The following is a 27,465-nucleotide window of genomic DNA, read 5'->3' as shown; positions in this document are numbered from 1 at the left end:
GACAAGCACATCCCCGTGGACAGAGCAGCCAGGATGAGCAGCGGCAGGACCAGCCCATTCGCTGCAGCCCTTGGGTGCCAAGTTGCAGACGTCATGTGGAAACTCCACTTTGGCTAAGGTGATGGGTGCTCCCTTGATTTTCCCTATTCTCAGCACTTACAACCTGGTATCATAATGGGGTGACACAGGAATTTCCCCAGTGGCCTGTGAACTTGAGCTTAGGGACTTTGCCTCTTGTCTATAGATCCATCCACCAGGCTTGGTGGCCCACACATGCTAAGAATCAGAACAAAGGAAGAGAGTCTGAGCGATTCCTGCAACCAGGTCCTGAGTTAAACACTCTGAGCATCATATCGTTTAAACCACACAACCCAACATGGGGTCCTTGCTGTTGTGTCTCCATTTCACAGGTGAGGAGATTAAGGCTTAGAACAATTATGCTTTCACTGATCCATATGGGGCCTGACATTTGCTAAAATAAAATAAAAGTTAACTATTGCTAACTACAGTCTTTCTAAAGTTCAAAAATACACATGGCTTTACATTTTAAGGTTTTTGTAATTCAGATGCATCTTTTCAACAATGTGAATACTTAACGTTGGAATGTTTCTCTATTCTGGAAAAGCTGTTGCTTTGTCTTATGGTGGCTGGCACTTTAGAAATGAGAAAACATGGTGGCATTGCACAGAGGGACGTGTGAATTCACTGACCCTAACCTCTGCTCCCAGTGCTGGAGATGCTCTTGTTTTGGGGGAAATCCTGTAACAAGGAAAACTTCCAGTGATTCCCTCCAGGAAAGGGATTCTGGCAGGGTGGCAACTTTCCTCTCTCTTTCCCAGTACATGTATTTGTGTGTGTGTGTGTGTGTGTGTGTGTGTGTGCACGTGTGTGTATACACATACATATATATGTGAGAGATGAGAGATAGAGATATATATGAGAGATAGAGATTTATTTTAAGGATCTGACTCACATGATTGTGTGGACATAGCAAGAATCTGCAGGCTGGAAACTCAGGTAAGAGTTGATGTTACGGGGTTGAGTCTGAACTAGTCAGGGCAGGCCAGTGGGTAAGAAACTCAAGCAGGTTTTCTATGTTGCACTCTTAAGAATTTCTTCTTTTCCAGGAAAACAATTTTCTTTTCTTTCCAAAGGAAGATTCTTTTATTTTAATTAATTTTTCTTCTGGTTATGCAATTTTCTTTGGTATTTTCATTGATTTTTAAGGCACTTTTTACAGAAGGATTAAGGTGTAATCATTTTTACTTATTAAGGTAAAATTTACATATAGTAAAATGCACAGATCTTAAGTATGGAATTGAGAAGTTTTGGTAAATATACACACCCATGGGAACATCACCCTAATAAGGATATAGAATATTTCTATGACCGTGCAACATTTCCAGGAAACTTTTTGTGCTCTGAAGGCCTTCAACTGATTGAGTGAGGTCTCTCCAAATTATGGAGAGTAAGTCATCTGCTTTACTCAGTCTACAGATGTAAGTGTTCATCTCATTGAACAAATGCCTTCACAAAAGCATCTAGACTGGTTTTTGATCAAGCAACTGGGTCCCAGCTGAGTTGACACAGAAAATGAACCATCACACATAGTGAGGTTAAAGGATTCAACAGAAAGTACTCTGGAACTCTCCATCAGATATTAAGCCCTGGACCTCCAGGTCTGAAAACCCGCCGTTCTTGTGGCATCCTGTGATGCTGTGCGAGGTACTGAAGCATCTGATTTGTGTTCTGCCCCCCACCCACCGTTTTCTAGAACCTTGTCACACACATGGAGTCTTGAAGGCATTGCCTCTCAGATCTGGATGACCGAGCTGCTCATTGACTCTCATCTCTCCACCAAAGTCAGTTTTGTCCTCCAGTTACATCCAGCTCTGGGCTCACTCCTCCTGTACCCAGAGACCCCCGTCATCTTTAGTTGCCCCCATCTAACCTGCTGTCCACTCACAGGGCCCAGGAGAAAGGGAGCTGCAGGAACCATCTCCTACCTTTGAGAGTTAAGGTGCCGTCTTATTTTCAGATTCCCTCTTTCACTTTCTTATGTCTCTCCAGAAGCTCCTCAGCTGTTCTCATGACCTCTCAGTGGGTCCCTGGAATCTTCTAATGTCCCAGCAGCAGAGCCTGGGTTTGTCACCTGGTTACATTTAAAGTAATTCTCACCAAGAGATGTTGCCGAATGGTCCACACAGAGGTACAAAGGGGTGAGTGTGGTGACATCCGTTCTGCTCAGTATCTGCCCTGTTTCTACTGGATTCTCTTACTTTGCTCAAAGGTCCCCAGGTCAATAGAAGAATTGTTCTAAGAAACAGGTCTGCCAAGCAGACCCCCCAGCTCCTAGTCTCTCAACCCGACAAAGTGAAGCATCTTTCCTTCAAACAGTTAGGACAAACTGTTTCTTAAAGCCAAGGGGAGCATTGGGTTCTTAGCTCCATGATCAAAGAGAGGCGCTGAATCTAATTCTCTTGGCTCACAGCCAATACCCATTCAGCCTGAACTGAAGCATCATGTGGCCGCTGTTGTCAGAGGTGGAAGCCCAGTGGGAAGGGGATGGTACTCAAGGCCAAGGTTTTGGTTCTAGGTGCCCTTGGACGTGCCATTGACCCATCTGCATCTCATTTCTTCAATGATAAAATGAAGATAGTAGATTTAACCTCTTGCTACAAATCATACAGTTGTAAGGATCAAAAGGATGCCTGTAAAGGTAATGTATAGAGTGCCATACAAATGAAAATGAAAGGGATAACACAGTATCTTCATAGCTTCAGCAAAATAATAGTAGCAGACACTTAAATTACACTATGAGTGCCAGTTTCTGGTCTAAGAACTTCACACACATTGACTCACTTAATCCTCACAAGAGGCTTCTATTGGGGGTACCATTATCCCCATTTTAGAGGTAAACAGACCGAGGCCTCTGGACATTCTGGAACATTCCCAAGGAACATAGCAAAAGTGAAGGTGAGACTAACACCCAGGCAGCCTGGCTCCAGGGTCTGTATTCTCAGCTGTCCCCCTACCCTGCTTCCCCCACTACATTCCATCTTGCTTAGCATCTTACACAGACTTGATACCTCACAAATGTTTGTCACTAAAAGAAATGCTCAACATAAAAAACATCCCAAGTCCTGAAAAGATATAAAGAATTGTAGCTTTTGCCAGTGCCTTGCTCGTAACGGTTCTTAGTAAATATTTGTTGTGTGAATGAGTGAGCTACTCAGAGAGCATTTCCTCCATCTCTTTATTAGTGAAAACTGTGGCATCTGAAATGTATTGCCATTGGAGTTTTGATGAAGAATTTTAGCAAGCCAGAGTCTTCTTGATAACATGCAAATCGCAGAGAATCAGCCTGCCCGGCCAACTGCTAGCTCTTTCTGATTCTACAGCAAGACCAACGAGTCTCTGTTTTATTCGTTACATTATTCCTACATAAGACAAAACAGAGTGCAAAAAACTCACCACTCTGGAGAACTAAGGGCCCGGCTTGTGTTTGGAAAATTGTTCTTGGACAATGCTTTAAATATTCTACATCTTAATGTGTGTTAGCTGTGTGTCATGTGAAATCTTCCTAAATCCCTCTACACTAAAGTAATAAATTGAATTAACTTCATTTTTAAAAAGAAAAGCTTCATAGGCTACTTTCTTCAAACAGAAATTCTGACCGCAGAATTAAACCCTCACCCTAGAATCCAAGCTGGTGACACTGATTCTAACTGGACTTGAATGGGTGGGAAAAGAACTCAAATCAGCTCAACTTTGAATGAGATATGTCAACCATTTTTGGATCCAAACAAGAAATGTTTGAACCTCTTCTAGAACAGCCCACGTTAAAGGCCGTCAGCTGTCTCCAGGGAAGAGCACTTCTGAGCCTTGGTGCTCATTCCATGGTTGACTACCTTCAACTGATAACATCTTGGTCCTAGTGGACCAAAATCTGCCTGTTTGTGTCTTCCATCTTTGGCCCCCATAACCTACAACACAAGCTTAATCATCCTTCTGCTCCACAGCAGTTCAGGTCTTTGACACTAACGCTCTTGCCGCCTCCATCCTACTTTCTTTATCACCTGCTCACACCAGCCTAGATATGATTTGTCAATGTCCTTTTTTTTTTTCTTTGTGGTACGCGGGCCTCTCACAGTTGTGGCCTCTCCCATTGTGGAGCACAGGCTCCGGACGCGCAGGCTCAGCGGCCATGGCTCACAGGCCCAGCCGCTCTGCAGCATGCGGAATCTTCCCAGACCGGGGCATGAACCCGTGTCCCCTGCATTGGCAGGCAGACTCTCAACCACTGCACCACCAGGGAAGCCCTCAATGTCCCTTTTAAGAAGTGTAGTGACCACCAGGAATCCCAGTGTGGGCCAATCCACAGAGTGGAGAATGAAACATCCCCCCCTCCTCTTGTTCTGGCTGATATACTATTAAAGCCATTTTAGACACCACTAGTCCAACTAGAAATGGGAATCCCAAAGGTCAATTCAAAGATCTCCTTCCTATGCATTAATTGGTACCTGAAATGCCCAATAAAACATTTAACCTGAATTTGACTACAAAGATGTCGACCCTTACTATAAATGGAGAAAATCCTACCTAGCCATGAATGGGTAGATTTGACAGAAAATGCTAATATGTCGATCTGTCCGGAGAATGGAGACACTGGAGTGAGGTCGAGCAGGGGTCAGCACACTTTTTTCCAAAAAGTGAGTGTTTCAGGCTTTGCAGGCTGAAGAGTTGCCATCACAATCACTCTCCTCTGCTGTTGTAGCATAAAATCAGCCCCAGATATGACACAAACAAAATGGCATGGCTGTGTACCCTTACAACCTTTTTTATGGGCACCAAAATTTGAATTCCATATAATTTTCATGTGTCTTTCTGATTTCTTGTACTATTTTAAAATGTAAAATCTAAACTTGCGGGCCATACGAAAATAGGTGGCAGGTCAGATTTACGCCAGGGGCTGTATTTAGAGGATCCCCTTGGCATCCCCACTGGATCCGCAAAGCCAGTCTTGGAGAAGAGTGACATGATCTGGGTTCTATCCCCAGTTCAATCTCCAACTCGCTGGAGGCCCAGAGCAAACCACTTCCTCCCAGGACCCTCCTTCTTCCATCAGTTAGTGAAGGGTTGCAACACCTTGGTCTCATATCACCTTCCCCCCTCAGAAGGCTCTCAGATCTAAGAAGGGAGAAATCACTGGTAATCGAACTTTATCATGAAAAACATTGACCTAGAGCTTCGCTGCCTATTCCAAGGGAGGTCGTAGTGGGGGAGGGATCACCCTGGAAACATTCTGACAGAACGGAAGATGGGACGCATTTCTGCATGGACAATGCAAGGGTTCACCGAAAATCAAAATAAAGGCTATCGAGAGCGCACGAAAAAAACACAGTATCCCACTTGCCGTTTCAAATAAAGAAAAAGAAAACCTATGCTTTCTTCAAAGCGAACTAAAAACAGCAGGATTAATATTGATGCAGCGATGAGAAAAAGCAAACAGACAGGCAGGGACAAGACTGCATCCAGCCTCCAAAACACATGTAAAGTTGGAGCTAAAATGTCATATGCATATGTAATTTATATGCAAAACTCTCCTATAACAGGGCCGCTGGCTGCCAAGTCTCCTTTTGCTACTTCCTCGATCCCCGCTGAAACTCTCTAATTTCATATGATCAGTCACCTACCAAGGGCAAGTCTGTCTGAGGAGAAGACTGAAACTTTCTTAAGGCCAGGGTATTAAATTCTTCTCGCACATCGCCTTCCCGGTATCTCAGCAGGTTTCGGCAGGAAGACCTATTTTTGCTCCTGCGCGGGCTCTGTCCCTGGCAGTGAATGACTGGAACAGACTGCAGGCAGCTCTGCCAAGAATCTGAGGCTCTGATGATGTGAGCCAACCTCAGACTAATAATTTTATATCTCAATATAAGCAAAAGAGTTCCACAAAAATAGACCGTTTTTAACAGGATGGTATTCTGCGCTGAGTGAGGGCTGAAGAGAGCGGGTGCCATGCGAATATTCCTCCTATCTGTGGTACCTAAGTTTAGCATCACCCATATGTCTATCTGTCTGATTGCTGAACTTGGGGAAAGAATGTTGAATGAGATATGACTCTTCAGACTCCACCCCCCGGGATCCTTCGGAGGTGAAATACCTATCAGTGTGGGGATAACACTTCCTTCTTTCGAGTTCCCAGGAAATGGAAAACAAACAAACGCAAGGCTCAGACTACTCTTCTTCATTAAATGTAGACGCACAGGAGACCACGTGCGCGCGGTTCTGTTTGTAAATTAACAAGAAAAATAGTGATGCGGGGGGGCGGGGTGGTGGTGGTGGAATGGCCTGGGAACATTAAAGTATCTCCTTCAATGTTCAAAGCGATGATAAAATTCACCGGGGTCTCTCTGATGGCCAAATCTCACTGCACACACGCCGACTCACGTGGTTTCTCCCTAGTAAGTTTCCCCAGGGGCAGGTGGGAGAGGTCCGTTCTCGGGTGGAGCTCCAAGACTGGAGGATACAGAGGGAGAGGCAGAAACACCAAAGAATGGTCGTTCTTTTCTCTTGGTGGAAGAGGAAGCCCAAGAATCAGCCTCTGTAACCAACAAGGGCCTACTGTATAGCACAGGCAACTCTACTTAGTATTTTGTAATTAACCTATATGGGAAAAGTATCTGAAAAAGAATGAATATATGTATATGTATAACTGAATCACTTTGCTGTACACCTGAAATGAACACGATGTTGTAAATCAACTATATTCCAATAAAATTAAAAAAAAAATTCAGCTTCTAGAGAACAAACCAGCTGCCCTAAATAGGTAGGTGGAGTAAAGGGAGGGCCTTGTGCATCAGTCAGAGTTCTCCAGAGAAGCAGGACCTTTATATTTATATAAAGAGATTTATTTTAAGGGATTGACTCATGGAACTGTGGGCACTGGCGAGTCCAAAATCCACAAGGCAGGCTGGAAATGCATCAGAAGTTGACCTTGAGGAACTGAGTTTGAAATCTATAGGGCAGGCCAACAGGCTGGAAACTCAGCTTGCAGTCTTGAAGCAGAATTTCTTCTTCTTCTGGAAACCTGAGTTTGGGCTCTTAAAGCCTTCCCGCTGCTTGGATGAGGTCCTCCCACATGATGGAGGGTAATCTCCTTTACTTAAAGTCCACTGATTATAGATGTCAAGTGCATCTACAAAATACCTTCTCAGCAGCACCTCCATTCGTGTTTGATGAAATAACCCACCAAACCAAGTTGACACATAAAACTCCCCAGCACACCTTGCTTGCAGAAATTAAATTAGGCAAAGCTCAGGGAAAGGGTCTGTTCAGCCAGAAGGAAATGGGAGGTGGACCTGGATGCACATCTGAGATATGGGAAGGCACCTGTTCTGAGGCTCCACTGGGCAGAGTGGGCTGAGCCCTTCCTTGAACCAAGCACCATGCTTGACGCAGGGAGTTGGAGATGGAGCGTCTAGTGCCAGCGGAAGAGAGACCAGGAGACCGCCACTGATGATCACTGGATAAGACAATGAATATAATATTATATCAATCATTATATTTCTTGATAACAAGTCATACCCCTAGGAATGACCTCCCACATTTGCATAACACTTTTCAATTTTAAAGCAGTTTTACAGCCACAGTCTCTCTGAAGTCTCACATCCCTGTCACACTGTACGAGGGTCTTAAAATAGTGTTTTGACAAACTTATGGTTACCAAAGGGGAAAAGGGGGGTGATAAATTAGGAGTTTGGGATGAACAGATACACACTACTATATATAAAATACGTGTAAAATAGATAACCAACAAGGACAACTGCACAGGGAACTCTACTCAATATTCTGTAATAACCTAAATGGGAAAAGAATCTGAAAAAGAATAGATATCTGTATATGTATAACTGAATCACTTTGCTGTATACCTGAAACTAAAGCAACAGTGTAAATTAACTATATTCTAATATGAAATTTAAAAAAATTTTTAAATAGTGTTTTGAAATTGAAAAGCATCTCATTGAACATAGTGGAGACCCTCAGGTTCTGTCACCCTGGCAGACATCTGGCCGGGCCAGGGAGTGAGGAACCCACATCGAATGCAAGGAACTCGGGCAGATGCAGGATCGTCACCATCACCTGAACATCTTCCTCCATTTTTATGTATGTGCTTTCTTTGGGTCTAGGTAAAGAAAAGGAAGGAAAGAGCTGATATCTTAGATGTAGGGAGTGATGGTCCCTTTGGGCCTGGGTATCCAAATCTTCCTGGGAACATAAGTCCCTATGTTAAGGGCACCTCTAGAATACAGGCAATACAGAGATCCATAAATATTTGCATAAAATACAAATGCATTGTGTGATAACTTTGCAAGAGAAGTTAAATGTGATGATTTAAACACCTCATACTAATATAGGAAACCCATGGAAAGAAGTAATAGAAAAGAAGGAAAAAGGCAAACAGTACTGATGCTCATTTCTTTTTTTTTTCCTTCCTGGGCTGAAGGATGTAATCCTCCCTCGTATTGCCCTCTGTCTTCTGAACTTGGTGATACCTCAAAAATGGATGTTATATGAAATGCGATCTTGACATTTTTCCTGAGATTTCTTCAAATTAGGACTTGTATCTCCCCAAAATACATTAAATAACATAACCAAGAATGGCCATTCCAACTCGACTGTGGAAAGCCCATGGAGTAGGGAGAGGAAAATAGGATTTAGAAGCAGGAGATCTGGATCAGAGTTCCATCCTGGCCAATGATGAGCCATGCCCCCAGGGCAAGGCATTCAGCCCAGAAAGCAGTGGGTGCTGGTGGTTAACATTTGAAGTTCTGGAGCCAACCTGCCTGGGCTCCAGTGCCAGCCCAACCACTTGCTGGCTGTGTGATTTCAGGTGAATTGCTCCAACTCTCTGATCCTCAGTTTCTTATCTGTTAAATGGGAAAAAAGATGGTACCTATGTCTGGCATCATAGTGAGGATGAGATGGTCCCTATAGAGAGCGCAGCACAGAAGATGACTTGGAGTTAGTGGCTCTTTTTTCACATCTTTAAGTGGAAACAGTTACAACAGTATTTACTGTACCTATTTCCAAAATTTATTGAAGAATCAAAATTAGATGATGTGATGCTACAACATGTCTGAACCTTGAAGACATTATACTAAGTGAAAGCAGCCAGACAGAAAAGACCATATATTGTAGGATTCCATTTATATGAAAGGTCAAGAATAGGCAACTATTTAGAGACAGAGAGAAGATTAAAAGTAGATTTGTGATTGCCTAGAGCTGGAAGTCTGGGAAGGAATGGTGGGGAGATGACTGCTAAAGGGTTTGGGGTTTCTTTTTGGGTTGATGAAAATGTTTCAAAATTGACAGTGATGATGGTTGCATTCTGTGACTAATTAGTGACTCTGTGAATGTACTAAAAGCCATTGAATTGTATATTTTAAAGAAATGATCGTGGGATATGAGAATTAAATTTCAAATAAAAATAACAAAGGAAAAAAGTTAGATGATGTGAGTGAAGGCTAAATAAGTGCAAGCCAGGCACTATGCAAACAAGTGTCAGCTATGATTCTATGAACAGCTTGTAACTGGATTGAGTCTCTGAGACCAATTCAGACCAGTTTCATCCCAGGTGACGGTGGCTGTTCTCTCCCTCAGTGACCCTTCCGCAAACTCTCTTCTTCCTTTTTCTGCTACTTCTTCCCAGCTGCTGCCCGTGATCTAGGCAGCTGTCCTGTCACCTCTAGCAACTGAGACAGGATGCCCTCAGGGACATCAGCGTGGTTCTGTCTCCCCTAGTCTGCTGCTGCCTGCCCTGCCCGGAGGCTGCCAGGAAAAATTCTCACCCAGCCATTACCAAGCATGAGGGGGGTCCTGAGGGGTCATGGGCTAGGAAGCTGGAAACCCCGTCTGCTGTCTCCAACGCCAGTGGCACATGGTCTAGAAGCCTGTATTGTATGTCTGTTGTTTGGTTGACTGATTGCTTGACTTTCTGTATATTATAATGTTTTGGCATCTTAAAAAATCTTTCTGGCTGGAGAAAGACTGTCCCTCACCGGGCTAGCCAATTCTTAGGGGTAGCAAAGAATGCAGCCTAGAAGATGCCTTTGATGTGCAAACTGACCAATCCGGAGCCCTACCTTCTCTATCTGGTCTGCACACCCCAGGAGGCAATAGCCGCTGCCTAATTTTCCCAGGGCCTGGTTCCAACTAGAGACCACCCTTATGGCTGAGCCCACTGAAATTATTCACACTAGGTAATCCTAAACTGGTCACCCTGTCCCGCCTTGCCTTTCTTACAGAAATGCCAATAAAGCCCTCATCTAAGTGCACCCCTTTCTCCAATCTTCTGCTTCCTGACAACCCTGGTGTTTCTGGGTGGTCCTGTGTACCTCCTGTCTCTAGGATCTATGAGTATAATAAACTTAGGCTTTTTTTTTTTTTCTGAGCTTCTCTTGACCATACCTGATTGACTATCACTTAACAGAATACAAAACAAACCCATCACCCCCACCAGGACCTCTGTTTTTTCCTTTCTGCTGCATGAAGTTTTATCCTAGATAGTCGTTCTCAACCTTTTATATGACAACACACCTGGTGGGGTCTGGGAGATGGTCCAGAGAACAGGAAAAGGTCTTCAACAGACAAACCTGTGGTCCCAGCCACGGCACTAACCAGGAAACTATTTCCTCATCTGTAAAATGGAGATAATAATAGTGAACTACCTCATAGGATGCTATGTGCTAAGGTTAACAAATCATTATGTGCAAAGCTCTTAGAATAAAGTCTGGCACATAAGGAACACTTATTAAATGTTAGCTAGCATAACTTAATATTAAAACTATGACATATTATCTCATTTTGTCTCGTATCCTAGAGCTCATTTAATTTTCCCAACAACCTTATGAATAGGCTACTATTATTTCACAGATGATAAAACTGAGGCACAGTGAGGTTAAAAGATTTTTCCAAGGCCAGGCAGTCAGTAAGTGAATAAACTAGGAACCAAACCAGATAATCTGGCTCCAGAAGCCATGCTCTCATGCTCACACTATGTGTCTTTTCATTCTTTGCCCTAACTACGAATATATGGGAGACAAACAAAAGGGTAAGAATTATCCATGTAGAGGGCTAGGTTCTGAGATCATTCCAACCTAGATCTTATCATTGATCTACAGAGCATGGAGTTTCTGAGACTGTTTTTTCCACCTTAGCCTGGCTCCCCTCACCTCCCACCATACTTCAAACCCTATTTCCGTCCTCAGTTATTCCATTAGCATTCATGCCATCCACTGGCAGTTGTAGTGATATCTGCCACTTTGGATACTATGTGAATGGACGATCCCAATGACTTTGAGTGCCTCCAAACAGATGCCACATAAAAATGGACCAGATTCAATCTCAGGGATTTCTGGGTGGGCCAAAGGATTCCGTCAGTGTTGTCCTTTTCCTATTTCAGTTCCCTTACATGGGAGACCACCCCCTTATTATATACACAAACAAGGAAAGACAGACCTAAGGTAATTGCTCAAGTTTTGTTTTCTAGAGGACCCTCAGAATGGAGAAAGAAAATGCAAGTGAAAATAAAACAAAGTAAAAAATAATAGCAATGGTAATAACTTCTAATTCTAACGTTGATTGAGCTCCTACTGTCTTCCTTCATGTTACTATATAAATTAAGCCATGGAGGAGTAAACCAGGTCCAGATCCCCAAGAGAAGGGCAGGAGGACAGGATCAAGCTGAACTTCCCCATTTCTGGTCCCAAATTCACCAATCAGGTACACATTCTGCCCACTTAAGAAGAGTTGGAATAAGAAGAGAGATCAAGAGTATACTCTAGGGAACTTCCCTGGTTGCACAGTGGTAAAGAATCCGCCTGCCAGTGCAGGGGACACGGGTTCAAGCCCTGGTCCCAGAAGATCCCATATGCCACAGAGCAACTAAGCCCGTGAGCCACAACTACTGAAGACCACGCACCTAGAGCCCGTGCTCCACAACAAGAGAAGCCACCGTAATGAGAAGCCTGTGCACCACAACAAAGAGTAGCCCCTGCTCCCTGAAACTAGAGAAAGCTCATGCACAGCAACGAAGACCCAACACAGCCAAATAAATAAATAAATAAATAATTATTTATTTATTTATTTATTAAAAAAAAAGATTATTACTCTAATAGGTATCTGTCTACTGTGAAGGAAACATCAAGAGTGGAGGATACGTGCTAACACTTATAACCCATTCCAGCTAACAATCTCTATCATGAAATCTTTCATAATACATATTATAGACCTTCCAACGAATTCATCTTGCCTCATCCCATCCCTCCATCCTCTGCCTAAGCATGACCAGGAGAAGGATATTGGCCAACTTATTTATTATTTGCAAATAATCACTATTCACTTATGGAAAAAGAATACTGTGTTTTAAGGTGGTTTACAACATTTGGGCACAGTTAAGAGAGGATGTGACAAAACTTCCACTTCTGGCCATGATGGAATAACTGGTACTAGGTTATTTCTCTTGTTGAAAACACCTGTAGTACTGGGTAATATATATGAAGCAACTGTCTTCAGATATTGCACAAGAGTCTTCAGAAGATTGTGATCCCTGAAAGAAATAAATACTTGAGGTAAGTGCCACAATTTCTTTGGCTTTCTGCCTGAAGGCACTTTATGTTCCAAACCCCCGGAAGGTGCAGCCCAAGGAAATATGATCATGTTGCTGAATGGAGGAAGCAGAGATCAGAGTTTAGGGCTGTTGTGGGCACTGGAATTTTGGGGGCAGAATACCAAAGAGGAGGGAGTGTCATGCAAAAAGGAAATTCAGAAATCTGTATAAAGGTCCTTCTAAGTCTTTGGCCAGATATTAAGCTGTACATGTGCAGGAAAAAACTCCACTGTGACCTGGCAGGTAACAACTACTGGAAGCTGAAAGCTGAATAGAGATTTTAAAGATTGCACAGTGCTGGTAAGTATTAACACTCTGAACAGCCAAGGTGGAAGAGCTCAATAAACCCTCCAGGCATTCAGCTGAATCTCCAGAAAGGCCACACCTTAGATATAAAGGTCACACTAGCCTTTAAGTAAAGTCTACACAAGACCCACAATAACAAAGTTTAAAAACAAGCCTCAAAGGGATAAAGCTGATCCATCAATAAATTCACTGGCAGCTGAAACAAAACCCAACAATCTTTAAAGGGAAAAAACAAAATCCAGACTCTCATCAATGTAACAGCTGCAATATCCAGCATAAAATCAAAATTCAGTAGACATGAGAAGCAGAAAAATATAACCAATAGCCAAGAGAAAAAGTCAGTTGACACAGATCAAAATATGACAGAGATCTTGGAATTAGCAGAAAATAAGAAACATAAAATATATTTAAGGATTTAAACAAAATAATAGACATAATGAGGAAATAAATGGGAAAACTCTGTAGAGAAACAAACTATTTTAAAAAAGAAGTAAATGGAAATTCTTGAACTGAAATATAAAACATCTGAATTGAAAAATTTACTGGATGCTTTTATAGCAAATTGGACAATGCAGGAAAAAAACTAGTAAAATTGAAGAAATGGCAATACAAATTATTCAAACTGATAAGAGAAAATGGGAGTGGGAAAAAATGATAAGAGCCTAAGTGACCTGTGAACAGTATCAACTGATCTAACACAAGTATAGGTAGAGTCCCCAAAAGAGAAGAGAGATTGGAGTAGAAGAAAATATTTGAAAGTATAATGGCCCAGAGTTTCCAAATTTGATTAAAACTATCAACCCATAATTTAAGAAGTTCAATAAACTCTAAGCAGACTAAACCAAAACAATAACAACAGAAACAAAAATAAATCACACTTCCAGGTACATCATAATCAAATTGCTGAAAATGTAAGATAAAGGGAAAATTTTAAAGTAGCCAAAGGAAAAACTCATTACATAGAGAGGAACCACAAAAGAGTGACTACTGTCCTCACCCAAAATAATGCTAACCAGAATATAATTGAACAACAGCTTTAAAATGCTGGGGGAGTGGATGGAATTGATCTATTTGGAATTCTGAATCCAGCTAAAATATCCTTCAAAATGAAGGCAAAATAAAAACATATTCAGATAAACAAAATCCAAGAGAATTCATCACTAGCAGACATGAGGTGCTAAAAAATGTTAACAAGGCTTCTTCATGTTAAAGAAAAATTACACTAGATGGAAGCTTGAATCTACCTAAAGGATAGAAGAGCCCCAGAAATGGTAAAAATGTTTACCTTTTTTTTTTAAGTTTTCTTGTTTCTTAATTTCCTTAAAAGATAATCGTCTAAAGCAAAATTAACAACACTATATTGTTAATTTGTAATTTGTAGCATATGAGGAAGTACAATGCATGACAACAATAATGCAAAGTGTTAAAAGGGTAAATGACACTTTACTGTTATAAGGTTCTAACAGTATATTTTAAGTGGCATAATATTAATTCATGACAGATTTTGATAAGTTAAAGATGCATATTACAAGTCTTAGAGCAACCATTTTTTAAAATAACACAAAGAGGTATAGATGAAAAGCCAAAGTAGGAGAGAAAATCAAAGACTAAAAAAATTACTACTCAAACAAAAAAAAATAGAAACAGATGGAACAAGCAGAAAATGAATAGCAAGATGACAGATTTAAACCCAACCACAACAAAAATTACATTAAATATAAATTGACTATGTATTCCAACTAAAAGGCAGAGATTTTTCAGACTGGATTAAGAAACATTAAGACCCACTTGTATGCTTTTCACAAGAGGTGCACTTTAAATAGAAAAGAAGAATATGTCCTAAGCATGGAGTTTCTGGGTGCCTCAGGAAATGCAGAGAACCATCTAAACATAGCCACCCAAAAACATGAAAACCTAATGCAGAGACCTGGGAAACTGAGACACAGCTCTCAAGGCCAGCTGATTCTCTGCAAGATCCCAGCAAATGTTGGAGGTGGGGAGAACAGAGTTTAGAGTGAGCTGGGCTCAAGCTCTGGGAAAAAAGTTTTGGCAAGACTTTGGCATTGCAATAAAGTGTGAGCTAGCTGGATTCATGATAGTTTCCAAAAACAGAAAGAGACTGGTCAGAAAGAAAAGGTGAGCAGTCAGAATGGCCATCATCAAAAAATCTACAAATAATAAATGCTGGAGAGGGTGTGGAGAAAAGGAACCCTCATACACTGTTGGTGGGAATGTAAATTGTTACAGCCACTATGGAGAACAGTATGGAGTTTCCTTAAAAAACTAAAAATAGAACCACCATATGACCCAGCAATCCCACTACTGGGCATATACCCTGAGGAAACCATAATTCAAAAAGAGTCATGCAATGTTCACTGCTGCTCTATTTACAATAGCCAGGACATGGAAGCAACCTAAGTGTCCATCGACAGATGAATGGATAAAGAAGATGTGGCACATATATACAATGGAATATTACTCAGCCATAAAGGGAAACGAAATTGAGTTATTTGTAGTGAGGTGGATAGACCTAGAATCTGTCATACAGAGTGAAGTAAGTCAGAAAGAGAAAAACAAATACCGTATGCTAACACATATATATGGAATCTTAAAAAAAAAAAAAAATCATCATGGAGGACCTAGGGGCAAGACAGGAATAAAGATGCAGACCTACTAGAGAATGGATTTGAGGACACTGGGAGGGGGAAGGGTAAGCTGGGACAAAGTGAGAGAGTGGTAGTGTATATATGGACATATATACACTACCAAATGTAAAATAGATAGCTAGTGGGAAGCAGCCACATAGCACAGGGAGATCAGCTCGGTGCTTTGTGACCAGCTAGAAGGGTGGGATAGGGAGGGTGGGAGGGAGACGCAAGAGGGAAGAGATATGGGGACATATGTATATGTATAACTGATTCACTTTGTTATAAAGCAGAAACTAACAGAACATTGTAAAGCAATTATACTCCAATAAAACTGATTAAAAAAAAAAAAAAAAAGAAAGACAAGGTGAGGTAACTGGGCAGACAATAGAGTGGGAATCTGAAGAGGGTCCCCAGGTCAGGATAATTGAGCCATGGTGGAGTGAGCTGGGATGTGACTTGGATCCTTTCTGGAACCCAACATATACACCTACTCTATCTGATTCTTAGCATGGCTGGAAACCCAGTTTTTTATTTATTCATTTCCTTTACTATTTCACAATAAATTCGTGGCAATGTATAAAAATATATTCGACACTAAAGAAGACAATATGCTCTTGAGGAGATCAAGCAGAGAGAGGATAGAGAAGTGAAATCATAAAGCTTGGGGTCTGCACACAGAATTTTTAGAATTGAGCCCAAGAAATTGCTTTTAAGACTCCAAGAGCCAAGGCAAACAAAGAAAAACAGCAGGCCCCTCTAGGCAGCAGGTTGGGAACACAGCTGGACCAGTTCACAAGTCAAACAGAATGAAAACTATGAATGGGGTCCATCTATTATTGTTTATGTATAAGGAGCCTCCCCCAGACAGGACCAGAGAAAAACACCAGGGACTGATATTTTGCAAACTGTGTGAATTCCTTTAAGAAGTCATTATGGAATATATCCTAGATGCCAAGCACTGGGCTAGGTACAGGGGAATTATGATGAACAAAACAAGAGATCCCTGCCCCCATGGACATTAGAGTCTAGCAGAGTGGCATGTTTATTCATTCTTCTTGGGCATCTAGATGATGATCTAGATGCTGAGTTACAACAATGAACAAATAATCAGAAACATTAATGTCGCAAGGGTCATGAGGGAACAGTGCAGACCAATCAGGGGACCGTGACATGGAATCAGTGACCTGATCAGGCCTTAGAGAAAGCAAGAAGTGATGTTTGATCTGAGCTTTGAGAAATACAGAGGGGATTAACCAGGTAGATATAAGGGACTATTCCAGACAGGGTCAAGTGCACTCAAGAAGGACACAAACAGGAAGATGCATGATGTGTCTGGGGAGCAGAAGGGGCCAGTGGGGCTGGAGCACAGGGTGTGAAGGCAGAAAGGGGTGTGTTAGGACTCACATCTAAGCCATGGGGACTGAAGGATTTTAAGCTGGGGGACAATGCTATAATCAGATTTGTATTTCTGCAAGACTTTTCTTATCACTACAAGGGGAAGGGGTTGGAAGAGAGTAGGAGTGGAAGCCAGGAGAACAAATAGAAGGTTCTTTCAGTAAATCCAAGAGAGAGACAAGGCAGCCTGAACCAGGCTGGAGGGGCTAGAGCTAGAGACAAATGGATGGATGCAAGAGGTTTTCAGGAAGCAGAAAAACAGGCTTGGACTTCACATTTTCAACCTCTCTTATAACCTCACATTGACTCAGAGGGTGTCCATGGCACCCAAGGGATCCCTGGGATGGTGGAAGCAGGTGTACAGTGATTAAGAGCTAAAGTCATGGTCAAGATCCTCAACCTCTCCCCAGGTCTCAACCATCTCTGTGACCCTGATACAGGCTGGGACCTGGGACCTGGGACACTTTGCTGCAGTGCTTGCCCCAGGACAAACGTTTCCTCAAGCAATAAAATATGAAGATACTATTAAGGGAGTGAAAATAACTGTGTGCATGCACAGTAGGTGCAAATGACAGAAAACAATATACGAAAAGACCAAAAACCCAGCTGCCACTTCTGAAGAGCCGGAAGCAAAAGCAGGGTACTGCACGTGCCCCTTGCACTCACACCACAAAAAGGGTGGGCGAAACACCTGAGCCACCCCTCTGGCCCGACCCCTGGACCCCATAGTATAAGGAACCAACCCCCCTCAGTGAGCAAGGGAGCCTGTTACTTGTTCTCGCTCCCCCCTGCTGCAGCAGGAGCCCAAGTAAAGCCTTGCCTGAATTTCTTGTCTGGCCTCTTATCAATTTCTATTGATTAAGGAGGCCAAGAACCCTCGTCAGTAACATACTAACAACATTACCTGGCAGTGGGTCTCTGAGGAATAAATATGATGACCTCCTTTCTGTTCTCCTGACACAAGGACATGCTCGCCTCTGGCCCTTTGCACATACCATTCTGTCTGCTCTTCCCCCTACAGCCACGAGTCTCACCTCCTCACCTCCTCAAATGCTCATCTCCCACCTCCTCTGATGGTCCTTTGTAAAAATGCAAACTATGCCTCACCAGGTTATCCTACCCCCCTTCCCTCACTTATTTTTCTTATTTTATTTTCATCACATTCAACAAAATCGACTTATTTGTATATCCTCCACCAAAATAAAAGCTCCATGAAAGCGGGCATGTTTGCCTGATTTGTTCACCACGTCCACAGCAGATGGCGTACAGTAGGCATTCAAAACATAGTTGTTGAATGAATAAATAAATCATGTCCAAAAATCATGCCACCATGGGCTTCCCTGGTGGCGCAGTGGTTGAGAATCTGCCTGCTAATGCAGGGGACACGGGTTCGAGCCCTGGTCTGGGAGGATCACACATGCCGCGGAGCAACTAGCCCCGTGAGCCACAACTACTGAGCCTGCGCGTCTGGAGCGTGTGCTCAGCAACAAGAGAGGCCGCGATAGTGAGAGGCCCATGTACCGCGATGAAGAGTGGCCCCCGCTTGCCACAACTAGAGAAAACCTTTGCACAGAAACGAAGACCCAACACAGCAAAAATTCATTAATTAATTAATTAACTCCTACCCCCAACATCTTCTTTAAAAAAAAAAAAAATCATGTCACCCATACACATTGCTCAAGAAATAAAAGCTATGAGTCTTTTGACAACACCAATAATACTAATTTTAAAATATATCATATAAGTCCCCCCCATCATTCCAGTTTTCTGGTTGGAACCATTTCTTTCATCACAACAACTGCTCTTTCAACAACTTCCTTTGAAAGAACAAATCTTTCTTGGTGGCCTACGCTTGTTAATTAAAACCACAACCTGGCTTTTCTAGTTAAAGAAGCAGAACCCCACAGCATTCTAGGTTTACAGAAGGACCACAGGCCAAGGCTTTGACTTCATTTGTTTGCCTCTCTTAGGAAGACAAGCTCACAGAGGTCTCCGCTTTCTGTCTAACTGCCCCAAAGCCCACTTTAGAATCACAGGGTTTACCTGAGGCTGGGGGTTGCATCTCAGCTGCTAACCAATGCATTATCTATTTATATATGTTGCCATTGAGTGGAAGGAGATGGAGTTAGAAAGAAGGTAAATAGGACATCTTGATTCTGAGTTATATTTTCCCATAGCACAATTGAAATGCCATGCAATCCATTCTTACTGCATTGATCGGTAATTTTCATTTTCTAATTTCAAATAAAACCTCTTGCCGCAGTCAAAGCGAGACGCTCCTGCGTGTAACTTCACAGTTCATTTTAGCTTCATAGCTTAAAGACGTTCTGTTACCATCCGTCTTAAGTGGTAATTCCACTTTTCCAATTAGATTGTGGGAACGCACCAGATAAATGGACTCTTATGCCCCGAGCCATAATCTCAGTCTAACCATCAAGGCTGGGACAATGAACAACCCAGAAGCTTTTCCCTTCCTTTTGCTCCACAGCCAAACCCTCCCTCCCTTGAGCCCCTCCCGAATGAGCTACCCTTTGGGTGCAGGAGCGTTTTTGGAAAGTTGACTCAAGTGATTTGAAGAGTTCTCATACCCACCATGATAAAGGCCTGGACCAAGTACACCTGGGCTGTTGGCAGCATCCTCTAAAAGGTCATCTTCTCTACCATTCTTTCTCACCCCCTCATCAAGACACACCCACCCCATCAACCTCAACTGCAAGTAGGAAGTCAGCGATGTAGTAGTAGAAAAAGCAAGAGGTTGCATGTCAGTAGACATGAATTTGGGCCTCGGTTCCACCATGGAACTTTGATCAAGTCACCTCCTTCTTTTATGTGTTGCTTTTCTGTATTCATAAAATGAACAGACATAAAACATATCTAACACACAGGACTATGGGGAGAGTAAAGTGACAGGATACACGCAAAAGCATCATGAAAAATGAGATCAAAAGGCAACCTGGTGGGCTTCCCTGGTGGCGCAGTGGTTGAGAGTCTGCCTGCCGATGCAGGGGATACAGGTTCGTGCCCCGGTCCTGGAAGATCCCACATGCCGCGGAGCGGCTGGGCCCGTGAGCCATGGCTGCTAAGCCTGCGCGTCCGGAGCCTGTGCTCCGCAACGGGAGAGGCCACAGCAGTGAGAGGCCCGTGTACAGCAAAAAAAAAAAAAAAAAAAAAGACAACCTGGTGGGTGGCAAAAGCATGGCCTCGAGAACCCAGTAGGCCTGTGAATGTCCTTTTATTCCATGTCATTTCTGCAGCCCCACTAGACTCTGGTTCTTCAAGGACAAGATGGAGATGGTCACTCTTGTCCTCAGTATCTCCATAGTCTGCTGTCAAGACTAAGTGACATTTTGTATATGAAAGAACATTAAAAACAAATGCCATGTGAATACATTATGGTTGTGTCAATATTATTTAATAACATTACTCAAAGGTGTATTTGGTGCATTCTACAGTGACCACATGACAAGGATGCCTGGTTTGAAGCACGGCGTAGGGACAAAGATAAATGCTCCCCTGAGAATGGACACGATGAAAACACGATCACATCTGGAGGACGGGCTGTAGGACAGAGAGACTCCATCCCCTTCTCCTCCTTGGCTTCTGGCTGATTTCTTTGCTCTGAACGCCCCTGGCCCCTGTATCTGTGGGCTAGACTATGACATCACATCTCTCTCCTTTATGCATGACCACAAATGATTCTCTTTGATGTCCTAAGTTAGATTTCCTTTCCTCCGTGCTTTATGAATCTAGGGTGCCAACTCTGATTCTTGAGTGACATTTACCTGGTTTCTCAAAGTCCTCCTTACTTTGCCTCGTGAGGGCAAACATGAATTTTTCACGCAACACAAAGAGGAAGAAAAAGTCAATGAAGGGATGTCTTGGATAAAGTAGTTTCTCCACCTTTCTGCCCCAGGGAGTCCCTGGCAGATCCTTAGAACCTCCAACTCGGTGTTACGGAGAAGAGGACTTTGGAGCCAGCAGCCCCAATATGAATTCTGGCTCCGCCCATTATACTTTGAATGACCTTGGGCCAGTTATTTCACCCCTTGAGTATCCATTTCCTCCACTCTAAGTGGGAATAACACCAGCCTCAGAAGGCTCTAATGAGGAACCAATGAAATAATGAATGTGAAATGCCTTTCAGGGTGAAACGAATGCTAATTTCCTTCTTACTCTCCTTCCTTCAGGTACCAGAGGACGGTTCTGGGGAGGGAGAGAGGGAGAGTAAAACCATCAGAAAAGAAGTGAAAGGCCTATAAAAGAGAGATGGAATTTGCTGAAAATCAACTTCAAACCCTACAAGACTCACATTTGGAAGCATGACTCCAAGGGACAGCCATGCACACCCTCTGGGCAGGTGAACAGGCTGAGATCTCCCTGCCTTTGCATGTGCATCACTTCCTTCAGCCAAATCCCATGACCTCTCTGGACCTCAGTTTACTGGACCCTGTAAAGGGATAGTTACTCCATTTCACATCCGTGCTATGAGGACCCAGCAAGGGAGGGAGATGCTGTTCACACCTGGATCGGCAGACACCTTGGTGCACACGGCCAAGAAGTGGTCCATGAATGGATCTTCTTGTTTCATCTTCTCGTTGGAAAGATCATGCAAAATATTACCATGTAGAGAGTCAACGTCTCTTTCACAGTACTGATGTGCAATTTTAAAATATTTTCAGAGAATAAGACTATAATTTCTTACAGTTTCTCATTGCTTCTTGGGGTCCTTAAGACTGTTTTTGTCATAAAGCACAAAAGGCAGGTTTAGGAAACACCGGAGGAAGATGCAGAGCCTGAAGCCCCCTGACACCCACCCCGATGCCACAGTCCCCCTCCGGTGCACTGGAGGCCACCAGGGCCACTCTGTCCTAGGCACGTTTGATGGCACTACTCAGAGTCTCAATTTTGACAGTGCACTCTGGAATACAAAAGAACTTTCTGGAGAGAGAACTCTTTAAAAGGGTGAAGGTCTCCAGGCTGCTGGGAGGAAAGAGGGGAAGGAGGTGGGTGGGGAGGGGACCCCTGAGAGAAGAGGCATCCCTCCTGCAGGCCACTCTCTGGGAAATGCAGCCCTTTCCCTGGGGGCTGAGATGGAAACAGTTTCTGTCTCCATTTGCATCAGGGGGCAGCCCAGCGAGGTCTGGGCCTAGGGACACCACGGCACCCATCATGCATCTCGGCATTAACACGTATCAGTATGCAGATCAGCTTCTTGGATGGACCCTTCCCCATTAACCCCGGGTCAGTGGTCCTCAGTGGCAGAGGGTCATCTGTGCCGAAGAGGCAACTTAAAGACCACTGTTGGCCTCTCCTTCTCTGGGCCCAGGGTGAGTCTCCTTGGCCAGGTCAGGGATGCAGGAGGGAGTCTTTAGGGCTCTGTGTGTCTGGAAGGTAGGGGCCAGGAAGAACTCAGCACAACTCTCAGCCTCTTGAATTTAGCAAGAGCCACAGATACAGAGCTGCGGGCCCAGGACAGAGCTGGCGAGTAGGCGGATGCCCAGGGAAGGGCTGGCAGCTCTTCCTGCCCAGCTCTCATGACTTGATGGTATGATTCCAAAGCAGCAGGGATTGGGCCACACCCTGGGGACCAAGGAGGCCATGTAGATGCCCACCTGGCAGGCAGCCTGCATCACCAGCTACTGTGCCAAGCTACAGGGAGACAGGAAACCTGGATGGAAGGGGAGAGGATGCCCAGGGCTCACCAAGAGCTGGCAACTTTGGCGGGGGTGAGAGTCCACACCCGAGGGGGGCCAGCACGAGGTGGCCCCAAACCTCATTATCCTTCATCTGAAAGGGAAGGGACACTGGCCTCAGAGAGAAGAGGGGAAGGCGGGCACCAGCCCCTCGACGCCCAGCAGCTGGGACTCCAGGCTCCGGAGGTTGTCAGGGGCCTTGCTGTTCTCAGAGGAAGGCACCCAGGGAAGAGAGGCCTGCATTCAGACATTCGGGGCAGCACCTGAGCACCCCCAAACACACAGTGGCCTGAGAGGCAGGGAGTGACAGTGGCCTGACAGTCGCGTGGCTAAACGTGGCCCTTCTGAGGCAAAAGGGACTTGTTCCTGGCTTGCTGAGCAGTCACGAGCTGGCATCTGCTGAGGCTGGGCTCCCGCTGGGTGCAAGTGAGGACAGTGGTCCTCGGAGCCCCATCTCAATGCTCTCAGGGTCTCAATCCCAACATCACATTTTCAGGGAGCCTCCTGATGCCCCAGCCAGATCAGATCACTAGCACTGAGCTCACCAGCTCGTTGAACTTATGTGTGTATGAGATAATATTCACGTAACATAAAATCCACCCTTTTAACCACTTCACAGCGTCCAGTCCAGTGGTTGTTAGTACATCCACATTGTCATGCACCACCCCCACCATCCAGTTCCAGAACATTCATCACCCCAAGAAGAAACCCCATGCCCACGAGCAGTCTCTCCCTGTTCCCACCTTCCCCAGCCCGGGCAACCACGAATCCACTATCTGTCTCTAGGGGTTCGACTCTCCTGGACATTTCATTTCTATGGAATCATACGATGTGTGACTCTTGCTTCTCTCCCTAAGCTCAATGTGGTCAGGGTTCACCCATGTTGGATCCTGTATCAGTGTTCATTCCCCCCTTTTGGCTGAATAGCATTCCATTGTGTGGATATATGGCTTTTTGTTCATCCATCCATCAGTGATGGACATTTGGGCCGTTACCACCTTTTGGCTGATGTGTCTAGAGCTGCAAGGAACATTTGAGTGCAAGCCTTCGTCTGAGCACCTGTCCTCAGTTCTTTGGGGTGGATCCTCCTGGCGGAATCACTGGGTCACGCAGAAACTCTATGTTTAACTTATGGAAGAACTGCCAAGCTGTTCCACGGTGGCTGAGAACTTATTTTTTAAATAGCACTTGCCATCGTGTGTAACACACATTTGAGTGTGATCAATAGCTGTCTCGCCTCAGTAGGGTGCAAGCTCCAGCGGGCAGGGACCGTCTAAGTCTCCTTGATTTCTGTCCTTCTAGCATCTCATGCAGTGGGCCCAGGATGGGCGCCAATAAATACTCATGGAGAGAGGGAAGGAATAGAAACGCAGGGAGGGAGGGAGGATTGTTTGCAAAAATAGGCACAATTATTCCCTTCCCTCTATCCACTCCACCTTGCGTCTGACTTTGCATCTCTTCCTACCAAGAGGTGGAATCTCTCCCGATCAAGATCACTTGAATTGGGCTTGCCTTATGACTCGTTTTGACCACTAGAATGAGCTGGGGTGACAGTGTACCCATTCTAAGCTTTGGCTTCAAGAGCCTAGGTGTTTCTGTCCTGTCCCCCTAGCCAGTTGCAAAGCGGACAGGCCAGGGCCAGCCTGGTGGATGGAGTTATGTGGTCCATTCACCTCCATCACCCTGGCCAGTGGCCAGACATGAGTGAGGCCATCCTGGACCACCAGTCACCGCCCCCCACTGCCGACACACCAGCTGACCACAAAGGAACCCAGCATGTGAGGTGAGCAGAGACTGACCCAAGACAGCAGAACCACCAAGATGACCCATGAACTCCTGAGCCCTAATAAATGCGAATTATTTTGAGTCATTAGGTTTAGGAGTGGCCTGTTACACAATAGATAATGTACACAGAAATTTTTCTTAAAATGTATCCCTGTGTTCATACGTCCCCTCACTTTTTTTTTTTTTTTTTTTTTTGCGCTATGTGGGCCTCTCACTGCTGTGACCTCTCCCGTTGCGGAGCACAGCCTCCGGACGCGCAGGCTCAGCGGCCATGGCTCACGGGCCCAGCCGCTCCGCGGCATGTGGGATCTTCCCAGACCGGGGCACGAACCCATGTCCCCTGCATCGGCAGGCGGATTCCCAACCACTGCGCCACCAGGGAAGCCCCGTCCCCTCACTTTTAAGGCCTCCTCCCAATCCTCCATCTCCTCTGAATCCTGTTTATTGATCAACATTCCGCTTAGTCCCCCTCCTCCAGGTAGCCTTCCCTGACTTCCCCAGACCACACGGCACTTTTCTAAACTCCTGCAGCACCCAGCGGCATAGTCCCTTGTTCAAAACTCACTCCCAGACTGTCTTGGTTTGTGCCTTAAGGTGATGGGTAAGCAACTGGTTTTAAACTCTGAGAGGGCCAGGAATTGATTTCTCTCTCATTTGAACAGGCTTTGGAGGAGTCCTAAGGATTGAGTTTGAATCTGGCCTCCTTCCCTCTCACCTTAAGGAACTTGTCCATCTGCATTCAGGTACAAAGGGCCCTGGACTGGAAAGCAGAAGCTCTGGGCTTGAATCTTGGTTTTGCCCCTTCCTACTCGGGTGACCTCAGTGCAATCACATGATGACTTGGACTTCGGTTCCCTGTCTGCTAAATGGGCACAATAATTCTCCCAGAGTGCCCTGCCACCTAGGTGGGTTTGTATATTAATATTCAGTACGAGTGAAGCCCTAAACAGATGTAAGAATTTATTCTCAGCCTCCCATCACCTCCCTTGCCACTTTGACCTGACTTCTTGATAAAACTGGCTTGCAAGAGAAAGCAAGGGCCACAGCACCTGACCCTACACGATCCAGTTATCCTGGACACCAAGGCAAGTGCCATGACCCTAGGAGAGGGAAAAGGGTACCAAGAGCTGCAGGGACTACAGCCTCCCGGGTCTCTGCCCTGTAGGCTGGCTGCCCTTCCAACAGGTGCTTTGCCTTCTGCTGCATCCGTTAGAAGAGTGGTTCTCAGCCTCTCACCCAGAGAGGCCAGTTCGCTTAGCCTGGATAGGCCCTAGGCACAGATATTGTGAGAAGCTCCCTGGGTGATTCTGACATGCAGCCAGAGTTGAGAAGCCCAGCTTCAGAGCAAGCATTGCTTCAATGATACTTTCATTGTACCGTTTGTCAAATATTTATTGAGCATATGCTATAGGCCGAGTCAAGCATAGGTGCAGGAATCCCAGTGTGTAAAAAAGTGAAAAGTCCATGATGGATGCTCAATAAATGTCCATGAAGGGAGGGAAAGATGGAGGAAGGAAGGAAGGGAAGGAGGGAGGGAGGAAGCCACCATGATCAGAGAGGTTAAATCCCTTGCTGGCAAGGAGCAGCAGTGTCAAGATCTCCTGATGCCAAGTCAATGTTCTTTCCAGGGTGCCTGACGCAAAGTGGGCCACGTGCCTTCACCTCTTCTGTTACGACAGCATCTGCTACCATTTCCGAGCTTCTTCTGTGCCAAGCACTGTGCTCGTAAGAGCTTTTCATGCACTAATCCTATTTAATCCTCCCTGCTGTAGACTGAATGTTTGTGTCCCCTCCCAAAGCCATAGTCAAAATCCTAAACCCCCTTTGTTGTTATTAGGAGGTGGGGCCTTTGGGAGGTGATCAGGTCTTGATGGTGGAGCCCTCATGAATGGGATTAGTGCCCTTATACAAGGGACCCTGGAGGGAGAGCTCCCTCGCCCCTTCACTTGTGAGGACACAGCAAGAAGACAGCCACCTGTGACCAAGGAAGTGGACGCTGAATCTGCTGGTGGCTTGACCTTGGACTTCCAGCCTCCAGAAGTGTGAGAAATAAATATCTGTTGTTTATAAGCCCCTCTGTCTCTGGTATTCTTTTATAGCCGCCAGAGTTGACTAAGACATTTACCTAGAGATGGGTGTTATTATCCCCTTTCAGGGTCAAGGAAATGAGGCTCAGAGCAAACAGTCGTCCTGGACCCCCTTAGAAGCGGGGCTCCTGGAGGAAGAGTGGATGTGCTTTCCTTTACTCCAAGGCTGGACAGTCCCCACTGCACACACATCCCCCTTTGCTGTGGCTCGCTGCCTTTGTTATCTCTGAGATCCCAGCAACTTGCACCCTGTCTGGCCACAGACGCACACTCACTAAGTCTTTGGCTGAACTTGACTAGCACTTACCATGATTGATCATTATATATTCATTGGGTGTTTGTTTCACACTAATCTCTGTCACCAGCCTGTAAATCCCTCATGGACAAGGACCAGCTCTGTTTTCTGCACCTGGCGCATCCAGCATCCCCCGACCAGGCCCCCAGCCAACAGTTGTTGAATGGATGGACGCGTGGCTCCGTGGAGATTGGGGTGCAAAGCTGGAACACAGGCCATATCTGCTGTCTGACCCAATAGCTGCCTTCAGCCACCATAGAAATTGGAGGTCCCCAAAGTAAAGGAACAAGCAGAGACCCCGGAGGGCAGGGAGCTCCTGCACAGCCAGGTAAGAATCATGACTGGAGGAAGACCTGGCTTTCCTGACTCCATTTCCAGGTGGGGCTTCTTGCCCTCATGCCCCACCCAGCCCAGGTGGTCAACAGGCAGCCAGGTGTCAGGTTCAAAGCGCTAGCTGTCACTCGGACACCCAGAATATTGGCAGCGGGTCAGATCACCCCCACCCAGCGAGCAAGTGCTCCCTGGCTCTGGATGTGGCCCCCACACCATGTTTGTGTTAAATGTTTTTTGCCCTTTATTCACCCAG

The sequence above is a fragment of the Hyperoodon ampullatus genome (assembly GCF_949752795.1).
Source record: "Hyperoodon ampullatus genome assembly, chromosome: 3".
Lineage (NCBI taxonomy): Eukaryota > Metazoa > Chordata > Mammalia > Artiodactyla > Ziphiidae > Hyperoodon > Hyperoodon ampullatus.
This window is presented reverse-complemented; position numbering follows the sequence as displayed.